Here is a 14,983-nt window from a genome sequence, read left to right as displayed (position 1 = left end):
TGGAGAAAGCAATGGTGGACTATAGGCTTCCAAAGCTTCCAGTAATTCCAAAAGGAATATGTTCAAGACTTGCGCTTTTTTTGAATGACCTGGGTACTTGGAGAGCCTATAGTACCCTATTGCTTTATCTATGGCAAGACTTTGGCCAGTAAGAAGTTTAATAACACCAGGTTAAAGTCCAAGAGGTTTATTTGGTAGCAAATGCCACTAGCTTTCGGAGCGCTGCCCCTTCGTCAGGTGGAGTGGAGAAATGCTCACAAACAGGGCATACAGAGACACAAACTCAAAAAAGAATAATGATTGGAATGCAGTCTTTACAGATAATCAAGTCTTAAAGGTACAAACAATGTGAATGAAAGGAGCATTATGCACAGGTTAAAGAGATGTGTATTGTCTCCAGACAGGACAGCCAGTGAGATTCTGCAAGTCCAGACAAGCTGTGGGGGTTACAGATAGTGTGACATGAACCCAAGATCCCAGTTGAGGCTGTCCTCATGTGTGCAGAACTTGGCTATCAGTTTCTGCTCAGCGACTCTGCGCTGTCGTGTGTCATGAAGGCCACCTTGGAGAACGCTTACGCGAATATCAGAGGCCGAATGCCCATGACCGCTGAAGTGCTCCCCCACAGGAAGAGAACAGTGCTGCCTGGTGATTGTCAAGTGGTGTTCATTCATCCGTTGTCGTAGCGTCTGCATGGTTTCCCCAATGTACCATGCCTCGGGACATCCTTTCCTGCAGCGTATCAGGTAGACAACGTTGGCCGAGTTGCAAGAGTATGTACTGTGTACCTGGTGGATGGTATTCTCATGTGAGATGATGGCATCTGTGTGGATGATCCGGCACGTCTTGCAGAGGTTGCTGAGGCAGGGTTGTGTGGAGCAGTTGAACCAGGAGCACTCCTCGTCACAATGGATGTCTCAGCACTCTACACCAGCATCCCCCACGATGATGGCATTGCTGCAACGGTCTCAGTGCTCTGCGCCAACAACTGCCAGTTTCCAGATGCAATTTTACAACTCATCCGCTTCATCCTGGACCACAATGTCTCTTCACCTTCAACAACTAGTTCTTCATCCAGACACACGGAACAGCCATGGGGACCAAAGTCACACCTCAATATGCCAACATCTTCATGCACAGGTTCGAACAAGACTTCTTCACCGCACAGGACCTTCAACCGATGCTATACACTAGATACATCAATGACATTTTCTTCCTTTGGACTCATGGTGAACAATCACTGAAACAACTATATGATGACATCAACAAGTTCCATCCCACCATCAGACTCACCATGGACTACTCTCCGGAATCGGTTGCATTCTTGGACACACGCATCTCCATTAAGGACGGTCACCTCAGCACCTCACTATACTGCAAGCCCACAGATAACCTCAAGATGCTCCACTTCTCCAGCTTCCACTCTAAACACGTTAAAGAAGCCATCCCCTACGGACCAGCCCTCCGTATACACAGGATCTGCTTGGATGAGGAGGATCACAACAGACATCTCCAGACGCTGAAAGATGCCCTCATAAGAACAGGATATGGCGCTCGGCTCATCGAGCGACAGTTCCGATGCGCCACAGCAGAAAACGGCACTGACCTCCTCAGAAGACAAACACGGGACACGGTGGACAGAGTACCCTTCGTCGTCCAGTACTTCCCCGGAGCGGAGAAGCTATGGCATCTCCTCCGGAGCCTTCAACATGTCATTGATGAAGACGAACATCTCGCCAAGGCCATCCCCACACCCCCACTTTTTGCCTTCAAACAACCGCACAACCTCAAACAGACCATTGTCCACAGCAAACTACCCAGCCTTCAGGAGTACAGTGACCACGACACCACACAACCCTGCCACAGCAACCTCTGCAAGACGTGCCGGATCATCGACACAGGTGCCATCATTTCACGTGAGAACACCATCCACCAGGTACGCAGTATATACTCTTGCAACTCGGCCAACATTGTCCACCTGATACGCTGCAGGAAAGGATGTCTCGAGGCATGGTACATTGGGGAAACCATGCAGACGCTACGACACCGGATGAATGAACACCGCTCGACAATCACCAGGCAAGACTGTTCTCTTCCTGTTGGGGAGCACTTCAGCGGTCACGGGCATTCGGCCTCTGATATTCGCGTAAACGTTCTCCAAGGTGGCCTTCATGACACACGACAGCGCAGAGTCGCTGAGCAGAAACTGATAGCCACGTTCAGCGCACATGAGGACGGCTTCAACCGGGATCTTGGGTTCATGTCACACTATCTGTAACCCCCACAGCTTGTCTGGACTTGCAGAATCTCACTGGCTGTCCTGTCTGGAGACAATACACATCTCTTTAACCTGTGCTTAATGCTCCCTCCATTCACATTGTTTGTACCTTTAAGACTTGATTATCTGTAAAGACTGCATTCCAATCATTATTCTTTTTTGAGTTTGTGTCTCTGTATGCCCTGTTTGTGAGCATTTCTCCACTCCACCTGATGAAGGGGCAGCGCTCCGAAAGCTAGTGGCATTTGCTACCAAATAAACCTCTTAGACTTTAACCTGGTGTTGTTAAACTTCTTACTGTGTTTACCCCAGTCCAACGCCGGCATCTCCACATCATGACTACCATCGACACTTTGACCAATCAGAGTCAGCTTGCCAACCAATCAGCACCCTTTTCTCCTGTCGTAGTCTTGTAAATGTTGTAATAATTGAAATTTGGCATTCTTGCATTGTCCAGACGAGTGCAAGATGAAAATATTCAACAACCTGTCTCTCTTTTTAGCAAGATACAAGTTCTGTACTACCAAGTGACTAAATATATTAATTTCAATATAGACATGAAAACAAAATAGAAATAGTTCTTTGTACAGCAATTTAATTTATTAGTTATGAATCAGGAAAAAATAGATAAATAAAATAATTTTGTATTAGCTCAAATCATAAGCATAGTAAGACATTTCCAGTAACTACATTATCAATTAAAGAAAAAGCAAACTGAAAGATTTCCCAAATGCATGACAGTTAACATCTCAAAAAGGCACAGAATATCTCTAACATGGCCATAGTCATGGGGATTCTGACTCAGCTGATACAATAGTTTTCATATGTCATACAGACATAAACTTAATTTGCTGCAAGCCAAGGAAATTCAATGCTGACGTTACTGCAACAGTTCAGAGAAAGCAACATGACAAGTGTTATTTCACTTCCTCGTTAGGAATATGTTCTAGACTATTTAGAAGATTTGGCGTACATTTTGATCAACTCCACAGTATCCTAAAATACAAACATGTCTCTTTAAAATAAATACTTGTTTTTATATTTATGTATGCTTGTTTAAAAGAAAAAATCATATTGCCAAATTAATATCAGCATTCATTTGCTTTTACTGATAAAAGGACTGAAAATAAGAGCCTGACATAAAGGTGGCAGTTATCATGTTTCATTGATCAAATGGTGCTCAGTTTCAGCTTTTTTTTGCTTTGGACATTTAACGTCTTATTTGATATTGCCAGTAACTGATATTTTTAAAAGATTGTAAATCTGGTATCATAGTGCTAGCAATTAATTACATAAATTTAATCAAAGGTACTGATTTTTTCACTAACATTTTTTCTATATTTTATACTTGCATATATACTTGTACATATCTGTATATTTGTATTTGTATATACTTGTATATTTTGTACTTGCATATATACTTGTACATATCTGTATATTTGTATTTGTATATACTTGTATATTTTATACTTGCATATATACTTGTATACCTCTGAATACTGATAACAGGCTTTCAACATTAGGAGACATTCCCATGGGTGTAAGTTGCATCTTAATATTCTAAATGTTAGCGGAACAGTTATACAATTTCTTTTGAAGTGATGCACAGTGAGTTTGGATGGATATGAATGCAGAACCAATGCTAAAATTTCAATCCAGATTTGAATGCAAAATGCAGTGAAGGTGATAATTGTAAAACCAAAAATGTCATACAACTTGAATTTCATACTTGATGCAATAAAACTAGCATCCAGTGCAAAGACAGGTTTAACTTGAAGGACTCGGGAACTTTATAAACTTATTTTTTCAATATACAGTTGTATAATGTTGGTAAAAAGACAATACTGCGACATGATCGCTCCCTTAACATTTTGTACTTTCTGTGAATTTTATATTTGGCTGAATACCATAAGGACATGGAATCACCAGATGGTGGATTACCATGAGTGCAAATGTACAATGGCAAGTTTCCCATACAGATAGATATCTTTGTATAAAAAAAGATGGATAAATTACTTTGTATAAACCATGGGCTGAATTTCCTGAGTCCATACCAGCAGTAAGGCAACTCACTATCATCCACTGAAAAATCAGACCTTTGATTTTCTGAAACAATGTGAGCCCACAAAGTTCCATGCTTATGGAGTGGAATTAATTTACATCTATATTCTTCACATTCTTTAATTTAAGTACATTAAGTATATGTATTTAGTTCACAGAGTGATTTTGTAGAAAAGGCTATAGGTTAGTCTTTGCTTCCATTTTGTTCTTTATTTTACCTTATTTATTTTGTTATTTATGCTGAAAGAGTTGAGTCGGGGGTCATTTCATTGTTACCTCTAATTTATTCTTTCTCAGATGTGCAACTACTAAACAGCTGGACCTTTGTCTTTTCCTGACATTCTGCAGGCTTTTTTGTTATCAGTTAGTCAGCACTTTTCATTAACTATTGTCTTCACTTCCACCCTTAAAATTTATGCTGTTCTTAAATTGTGGATTTAACCCTTCACCGGGGTAAAGGATGTTCATCCCATTTTAGGCATCAAGCAACTTCCTGGTCTGAAATACGAGTATAAGTGAAATACAAAATTAAGTGATGTCAAGAGAGAGAAAGGCCATTTTGGCCAAAAGGTTATGGCTTCATTACTCTCATGGCAGAGAACTGGAAGCTTTGCAACTGACCTGCATCTGGCTCTCCAAGAGTTTAGCCACTCTTTCAGTGCTCAAACTATAAGACATAATAGTGCACATGTGCTGGATGCTGGACTCCTCCATTGTCTGGTCAGCGACATTCGGGAACTCGTCTGCCTCCGATGTTTCAGAAAGACCCTTCTCTCTGTGAACCTGAAGCCCAGCATCTCTACCCAGCGGAGCATAGCTGTGTCTGTCCTCCATTCTCCAAAGGAGGATTGCCCACAGTTGACTCTGCTTCACCCTCTTCTCACTTGTAATGTACTATTTATCTACTGCTCTCTGTTCTAATCTTGATTTAAGCCCATCGGAGGTTTGAATGGATGGTGCTGAGATATGATGTGACAGTCCAAGTTCTGTGAAGTGCTCCCTCCACCCCAGGATGAGGAGACAATGATGTATGAAGATCCTGGTCTCCCTCATGTATTGCAGCATGGCTCAGACATGAGCTGTTGCGCTCCTCTGTGATGGTCCCCTTTCTGCCTGGTGCCTTTTATGCGGAGGTGGTTGATACCTCAATGTTGTAACTGGCCACTTGCTTTAAAAATGTTTGAGAGAACTATTGTCTGCTACCCAGCCTGTGTGCATGCTGCTGCATACAGAGTTAAAAGCCTATTACCCGGTGTTTCTTGCCACTCACCTTTCCAGACCTTATCAAGTTATCAAAACTATTACAACATTGAACCCATGTCTTCCCAGTCACTCCTCCAATGCTGGTCTCTGTCACCACATCCACCGAGACCCTGTTGGAGTGTCTGTGCAGATTTCTTCCATCTGATGGCAGAAATAATATCTCTTGGCTCTCAGCAACCTCTTTAGTTAATGCCTCCAAAGAGCCATCAGAGAATATTGGACTGCCCAGGCCAGCTCTAGCCCTTTGCGAACCCTTCTGAGTCTTCTCAGTGAGCAGCAAGCTATCATGGCTACCGTTTGATCTTAAAATGGACCCTCAGTTCCTCTGTCCCATCTCTGGGTCCTGCGAATTGGACATGCAACACACTCTGGGCTAATTAGACACTTAATATTTTACAATTGCATTGTTTCACTGATTCTGTTGCCTTGTGAGTTTGGGCCCTAGAAATGAAGCAGGTGTTGGGTGCCTGACTCCGGATTGAAAATTCAGCCCTGTGTAAAACATTTGAAACACACGCATCATTTCTCAGCACTACCATTTAGTGAGGTGATACAAATGGAATTCCCGATCTTGCTGACTCTTTTGCTGAAAGTAGCAACTGGAGGAATTTCACTCTCCAAGTCTGCACAGGTGAAAAGGCTTAACACTATTAAAATATAATTAATTTGCCAACTTACAAACTTATTCAGCTATCAGACTCAGTAAGAACATTAGCACAGCCTGTGAATGACAGTACTAACTTGTGCTAATTCTGAACCACATCTTGTAATGCATAGACCCAAAATGATCCACGTTGACATGATATTCTACATCAGTTGAATTCGGCATAACTAAGTTTCCCTAATAATTTAGAATGTCAGTTCATACAGATAAGACTAAAGCAGATTTTATTTCAGAGAAAACAGAATGATGCTTCTGAAAAATTAAATAATCAATTAGAAGTGCAGTCTAATGAACTCTTGGTTATATAGAGGTTTGAAATCTGAATTGTATTCATAGTTTGACAATGCTCAATCTACCTCTCCACTGAATAAATTACATTTTCAGGGATGAGCCAGTTACTGAAGATTTGCTGCATTGGTCTTTTCAAGTGGATGAGAAAAGAACACTGCAACCAACTGAGGCTGCTAAACAAACCTTGGTGAAGTGATTGTTAGAAATTGGATTTATAAATATGTATTAGACAATGAGTCATCTGAGAAAGTTGAAGATCCTGTGGGATATAGACCCAGGTCAAAAACAGAGACATCCTTATCTCCTGTTCTGTTTATATGATAAGCTAAGAAACTTCATAATCATTAAGAGAAGTCTCAGCAAATGCTGCCCTTAGATAGTCATAGAAAGCCATAAACTTTACTAGACAAAAGCAGTTCAGGTAGCCAATCAAAATGTAATATCAGTAGATGTACAGACTTGTTAGCATTAATTTACATTTCCACAGAAGACCATAATGGCATTGTTGCCATGTGAATAAAAGGGGAAGAGGCTTGCAGCTCCGAAAGCTTGTGTGGCTTTTGCTACCAAATAAACCTGTTGGACTTTAACCTGGTGTTGTTAAACTTCTTACTGTGTTTACCCCAGTCCAACGCTGGCATCTCCACATCAATAAAAGAAGTCACAGGGAGGAATATTACGGCCTCGTTCATCCTGAAACTGTAAAATCCCGCTCGAGGTCAACCGACCTTCCCATGCTTCGCCCCTCGCCTGCTCTGATTCCCGTGGCAGACGGGGTGGTAAAATTCTGGCCACTGACTCTAGAAACAAGGTCAAACTTTAGCAAACAAATGTTCTCTAGACATTTGCAATGTTAAAATAATAATTTTATGAGTAATGTTTCAGAATTTTGTGATATTTTAAAGGAGTATCTGTTATGTTATGTATGCCAGAGTCATATTCATTCAACCATTCCTTCAGAATACCAGCACAGATCTGGAGGGAATTTGAAAGAATGGCTTATATGGATGTCATGGCCTTGAAATGTTGAGTCCTGGTCTATGCTATCAGTTCCTTATTGGTTGATAGTAACATTTTGGCTGATAGTCACTTCACTATCACAAATGTTGTCTGCAGTAGTATGGCAAAGTATGTCAGCAACTCAACTGTATGCATCTGTGAGATACTCAATCTCAAAGTTATACTGATGAAGATGATCTGACCATCAGTAGAGGTCAGTGACCAAATCCAGACATGGTTAACAGTGTAGTCAGCAGTTGGTGATCAATGCAGAGAGTGAACTTTCTACCAGAGATACATGTGCCAATGTTCACCAACATAGATGCAGGCTAGTGCTTCCAGTTCTCCAGTAGAATATATGCGTCCAGTTTCCAACAATGGGTGTGACATTAAGTGATTGCTCATTCGCTTCCATCAATGTACTGAGGGTACAGCTCTAATTGCATTTCCTGATGCACCTGCTGTGACATACGTTTACGCATGTGGGTTGAAATGCGGGTTGTGCATCGTTGTGCAGCAGTTTCCTTAGAGGTTTTGCAGTCTCTGCATACTTGGGAATAAATTTGTGATAATAGTTGATAGGACCAAGGAATAATGCCAACCCTTTGGAGTCAAAAGCATGTGAATGGTTTTGACATTGTTGTGTGTATGCTTTACTCCAGCTGCTGTCACTGTGTACCTTAGAAAGTCATTTTCGGATGCTGTATATGTACATTTGTCCTTGTTGAACATCAAATTGTGTATAAGCTGAAAGAACATTGTTGATAAACATTGATCATGTTCTGCTTTGTCCCTTCCATGGACAGAGACATTGTCAAGTAGGTTGAGTGTCCCCTCAAACTGACAAGATGAAAAATGTGCTAGGTGCTGAACATAATCCAAAATGACATTCTGTAGTACTGGAACACACCTTCAAGACTAACAAAAGCTGTAAGATACCATCTTCACTCTGCTAGTGGTATCTGAAGATAGCTATGTTGCATCTCAAGCTTCGTGAAGACTGTGGAGTCATGAAATGTTCTGGGACTGTAGGAAGTAGATATTCCTCTGGAATGATTGCTCTGTTGACCACCTTAATATTGCCACACAGCCTCAGTTCACTATTTTTGCCTTGTGTGATGATTAGGTTTTATATCCAGGGCGATGAATCGAGCTGGTCAATGCTACCATCCACAAGTCACTGCAGCTCCTGTGACACTTCAGCAGGGATTGCAAATGCCAAGCATCTCCAATTTTGCAAAACTGGCAGAATTAATGTGTTGTTGCGAGCAACATGACTTTTGATTTGATTTGATTTATCATTGTCACATGTATTAGTATACAGTGAACAGCATTGTTTCTTGCGCGCTATACAGACAAAGCATACCGTTCATAGGGAAATAAAGGATACACCGCAGAATGTAGTGTTACAGTCATAGCTACAGTGTAGAGAAAGATCAACTTGATGAATTAAAGCATTGTTAGAGAGTTAAAAGAGTTAGTATGAAGCTTTAGAAGCATAGAACAAGAGCAATAGATAAAATTAGAGGGTATGCTGGGTACAATTTGCAAGAAGTCGCCATGCTCCAGTGCCATCTTGGTTCTATGTCCCTCAATGTCCCTAAATCTGGTAAATAAGGTAGGACACCATCTGCATCATTGATCATGCTAATATCTGCTCCAGTGAGGTATCTCTACAATTTGTACATGATTTTGAACGTATCTGACCATGATGGATTCCATGCTGATGAGGCTGCTGAGGTGTCTTTGTCCATAACCCTTGCATTTGAGCTAGTTAGGCCAACTGTGCCTGCAACGCTGAGACTGAGGTTACATCTCCATGCAACTTCTTCCCATCTAACATGGCAGTTTCAATTTGGACTTTAAAAAAAGAGTTTCATGGGATGTGCGCATCATTGGCTAGACCAGCATTTATTCCCCATACCTAATTGCCTTTGAGAAGGTGGTGGTGAGCTGCTTTCTTGAACTACAGTCCATGTGGTATAGGCAATGCCAAGGTGCTGTTAAAAAGGGAGCTTGAGGATGTTGACCCTGTGATAGTGAAGGAACAAGTCAGGTGTAATATATTCTGTCTTTTGCTTTAATAAATATGATGTGCTTTGTGTTAAAGGTTCATCAGCAGAATCTGAATTTGTTCAGTAATTTACCTCCACTTTTCTAAAAGTAAGTGAGAATCTTTCAAGTCTGGTTTCGCTCTGGGATCTGACATGTCCAGTTTCAACATTAGCTGAGATCATAACATGTTATTACCTCTAGGCCTGATTATTTTGGTATTCTCCTGACTGCCTCCCACCTTACACCTTAAATTTGATGTCATCCAGAACTGCGCTCATAGAATCCCTACAATGCAGAGGAGCTCATTAGGCTCATTGAGTCTGCACCGACTCTCCAACAGAGCATCCCACCCAGGCCCTATCTCCCTAACCCCATGTATTACCCTGCTAATCCTCTTAACCCACAGATCTTGGGACACAAAGGGGCAATTTAGCATGGCCAATCCACCCAAACTGCGCATCTTTGGACTGTGGGAGGAAACTGGAATACCTGGAAGAAACCCATGCAGACACGGGGAGAATGTGCAAACTCCACACAGTCACCCAAAGCCAGAATTGAACCCAGGTCCCAGGCGCTGTGATGCAGAAGGGCTAACCAGTGTGCACCATGCTGTTGATACCCTAACTTATTTCAAGTCCTTGTTCAACCATCTCCCCCAGGGTCCGTGCCTGGCAATACCTTAATTTTAAAATTCTCAAACATTTTTTCAAATCCCTCCATGGTGTCACCCTTCCCTGTCACTGCAACATCCCTGAGCTCTATAACCTCTGAGATCTTTGTGCTGTCTGAAATCTGGCCACTTGCACATCCCCAATTTTTATTGCTCCATTATCAATGGCTATGCCTTTCACACCAAGGCCCTGACCCTGAGAATTCCCACCTTAAGTCTTTCTACCTCTCAGTCTCTACCATCTCCTTTAAGATCCTTCCAAAAACCTGTCTCTTTAACCAAGGCCGAAATTCTCCAATCCTGTCCACTAGAATTCCAGTGGTGGGTGAGGGGGCGGACCATGTATAGGTCCATTGAAGTCGGGTGGGAATCTCCGGCTTTCAGGCAAGCGCAGCCAGAGAATCCCGCCCCAAGTTTTTCGCCACCAGTCCTATCTCCTTATGTGGTACCTTATCTTCCCGACAATTGCCCAGGTACATCCTGTACACAAACGGCAGAACATGCTATCCTTATGGAGGGATTTTTGAGAGGTGTGGGGGAAAGTGCATCTTTTGGGTCACGTCCCAGAAGTAACTTCCCTCAGAAGATTGAAGGTTCTGGGCCATTAATAAGTAAAGAATTGCCAGCGAAACTGCTGGGTAGAGGACTTGGAAATATCAGGCTCATTATTTCTGGTTCTGAATACTGATGAAAGGGAAGAAAAAAATTGTTTGAGAAATGTGATTGGTGAGCTTTGCAGTTCTAACTGGTTAGTGAGTGGCTGTTTTGAGAAAATAATGAGGGATTTGATTGATATTTTGGCAACTCCTTGTTCCTGCTTCGTATTAACTTTTTAATTGAGCAGGTATTTAATTGGCTCAAATTACTTGTTAAGTTCTTCAGGTGTGCATTGTTTTACAGATGTGATTCCAAAATTGTGACACCTTGGAGGCTGCACTTACAGGTGATACTGTGAAAATATCATATATTCAATGGGTATTGTATGTAAAATGTTTAATTATATAGATCATCAATCTATGGGGTGGCACGATGGCAAAAGAGTTGGCACTACTGCCTTGCAGTGCCAAGGAACTTGGGTTCAATTCCAGCCTTGGGTGATAGTCTGTGTGGAGTTTGCACATTCTCCCCGTGTCTGTGTGGATTTCCTCTGGGTGCTCCGGTTTCCTCCCACAGTCCAAAGATGTGCAGGTTAGGTTGATTGGCCATGCTGCCCCTTAGTGTCCCAGGATGTGTAGATTAGAGGAGTAGTGAGGTAAATATGTGGGGTTAGAGGGATAGGGTAGGGGATGAACCTGAGTAAGATGCTCTGTCAGAGAGTCATTGCAGATTCGATGGGCTGAATGGCCTTCTTCTGCTCTGTAGGGATTCTATGATTCTTCTTTGATCAATGTATAAAGTTGAAGCATTTGAGGGATTTAGCTTTCTTTATGATGTCGATACATAAATTCCAGTTAAAATGATTTTTTAATTTATTTAGAGAACTGAAGGTGCTCTCATTCTGTAAAAACAATATCAGATGCTGAAATGCTGAAACAAAAACCTAACATTATGGCATCACTCAGCAGGTCAAACAGCATTTATGTGGAGCACAGGGAAGTTAATGTTTCAGGTGTAAATCTAATGTCAGTTTTGTTCTCACATAGATCAGCTTCTCACTCGTGAATTCTTTCCAGCATTTTCTGTTTCTGCTTCAATTTAAATATGATTGATGATTTATTCTTAGGCATTCTTATTTTACACTTGATCCTTCAGTCTAGCTTCAACTCTTTCTATCTCATCAGAAAATAATGATTCATTCTGTGAGGATCCATTTTGGCAGGTTGGCTCATAATTTACGGGCATTGTTTAATCTTTGACAATGTTGCAGCTGTACAAAACTCTGGTGCAGCCGCACTTGGAGTATTGCGTACAGTTCTGGTCGCCGCATTATAGGAAGGATGTGGAAGCATTGGAAAGGGTGCAGAGGAGATTTACTAGGATGTTGCCTGGTATGGTGGGAAGGTCTTATGAGGAAAGGCTGAGGGACTTGAGGTTGTTTTCGTTAGAGAGAAGAAGGTTAAGAGGTGGCTTAATAGAGGCATACAAGATGATCAGAGGATTAAATAGGGTGGATAGTGAGAGCCTTTTTCCTCGGATGGTGATAGCTAGCACGAGGGGACATAGCTTTAAATTGAGGGGTGATGGATATAGGACAGATGTCAGAGGTAGGTTCTTCACTCAGAGAGTAGTAAGGGCATGGAATGCCCTGCCTGCAGCAGTAGTGGACTTGCCAACATTAAGGGCATTTAAATGGTCATTGGATAAGCATATGGGTGATATTGGAATAGTGTAGGTTAGATGGGCTTTAGATTGGTTTCACTGGTCGGCGCAACATCGAGGGCCGAAGGGCCTGTACTGCGCTGTAATGTTCTATGTAATAACCAGCCTCAATAATTTGCACTTTTTATAACATCTTTAGAAAAGAACAATGCTGAACATAGAAAGAAACCTTAGCTTTCCAACAATGTGGAGCCCTGGTATATTAGAGCTTTTGGGATTTTTGTTAGTGGAATAAGTATTTTGAAGCCAGTGCATTATTTGCATGTAACAGACAATGCCACATCACCAAACATGATGCACTTATAAGTAAAGTCCTGGAAGAAACCTAGTTTGACACGATTTTCTCCAATTTAAAAACAAGCAACTTCTCATCAAATTGCTAAAAAGAATATTAGTTGATTTTGACCAGTAAAAATGAAAGGTGGGCTTCTCCTCATGCACAAGAACATAGAAACATAGAAACCAAAAGCAGTCATTCGGGTGGCCATATTGGTGGCATGGTGGCACAGTGGTTAGCACTGCTGCCTCACAGTGCCAGGGACCCGGTTCAATTCCCAACTTGGGTCACTGTCTGTGTGGAGACTGCACATTCTCCCCATGTCTGCGTGGGTTTCCTCCAGGTGCTTCGGTTTCCTCCCATAGTCTGAAAGACGTGCTGGTTAGGTGCATTGACCCGAACAGGTGCCAGAGTGTGGCGACTAGGGGATTTTCACAGTAACTTCATTGCAGTGTTAATGTAAGCCTACTTGTGACTAATAAATGAACTTTACTTTAACTTTGAAATATTTGGCCCTTCAAGCCTGCTGCACCATTCATCATGATCATGGATGATCATCATATTCAATATCATGATTCCCCCCCTTCCCCCCATATCCCTTGATCCCTTTAACCCAAAAACTATATCTAATTTCTTCTTCAAATCAGACAATGTTTTGGCCTCAACTACTTTCAGTGGTAGTGAATTCAGCACATTGACCCTCTCTTGGTGAATATTTACACAGCAGAAAACCAAGCAAAATGGGAAGCAATATACAATATAATTCCTCCTGTGCTGACGACATTATTACTATAAATAATAGGCCCATCCAGGAAACAAGTAACTCTTTTGGAACTCTGCTGGATGGAAAATAAGATGTAAACAGTATACTGGGCACAATTGAAAAGAGAGATGTGACAATTAAATAAGTTGACTTTAGAGTAAAGGATCACTTAGCATTTTTGGTGAAAGTATTGTTTTATTCAGTTACATAAATCCACAGCATTTTTTTGCAATTTATTTTTGGATGTTGGAATACAGCACGGATCATGCCATGGCCCGATCATAGTCATATTGTTTTATTTAAAGAAAGACATTATAGATTTCAATGCCAAAGCAGATAATCTTCCCCTTCTGCATACAGCTGGGTGGGGAGGAATGATTGCTAACTGGCCGTACTAGATGGTGCCCTTGTAACAGTAAATTTTGTTTTTTGTTAAACATGCTTAGTAATCGTTCTTTCTGAGATGCTAATCAGACCTCAGTGGAGAACATTTAAAAATAATCTTTTATGTGAAGAAAGAATAAAGGATAATCACTTGACTAAAATTTGGTGATGATTTCCTTTCATGCCATGTGGTGAAGTGACCTTGTAAATGTACTGGGACTATTTCTTGTGAGTTTATTTTTATTTTTCAAATAAGATTCTGGGCAAGGTTTACAATACCTTTTTTCTCAAAACATGCAAAGAAATCCTGAGGGCGATTCTCCCAAAATCACTGAATTGGCAGGAAAACTGTTCTAGATCACGACTGTTTTCTCAGTTCAACTTCACGCTCAAATCTCCCCACTCTGTGCAATGCAGAGGTCCCAATTGGGAATCTCATTAAAAGCCCGGGGGGAGGTGGGGTGGGGGAGGTGCTATTCGCGCCAGAGTCTGACAGTTCTGGAATTTGGTGCATGCTGGCCAGCTCGACCGCGGTGCTATCCCTCCAGCCCCTCTTCACGGCCCAATTGCGGCGCCCACAACAATTCCCAGGCCAGTCCTGACCACCCCCCTCCCCCGTCCCGGAGCGCCCTGATGTCTAGCCTTCCACACCCAGCAGTGGCGATCCCTTACCCCCCTCACCCCGGCAGAACCCCCCTCCCCCCGCTGACCCCCCCGGGTCAGACCCGCCCCTGGGAGGCAGGCCCCCCACCCCCGGCAGACTACCCCTCCCCCGTCCTGCCCTAATCGCTGCTCTCCCTCCATCCCAGACCGATCGCCATGCAATCGCCATCCCCATCGATCACCCCTAGGCTCTGCCCACAGTAGGCCCTACCCCCTTGGCACTGCCCAATGTCAGATGGGCAGTGCCAAGGTGTCCCCTGGGCATGGGCACTTTGCCCCTTGGGCATGGGCACTGC

This window comes from Mustelus asterias, chromosome 7, assembly GCF_964213995.1.
Source record: "Mustelus asterias chromosome 7, sMusAst1.hap1.1, whole genome shotgun sequence".
NCBI classification, from domain to species: Eukaryota; Metazoa; Chordata; class Chondrichthyes; order Carcharhiniformes; family Triakidae; genus Mustelus; species Mustelus asterias.
Note: the sequence above shows the minus strand (reverse complement) of the source record.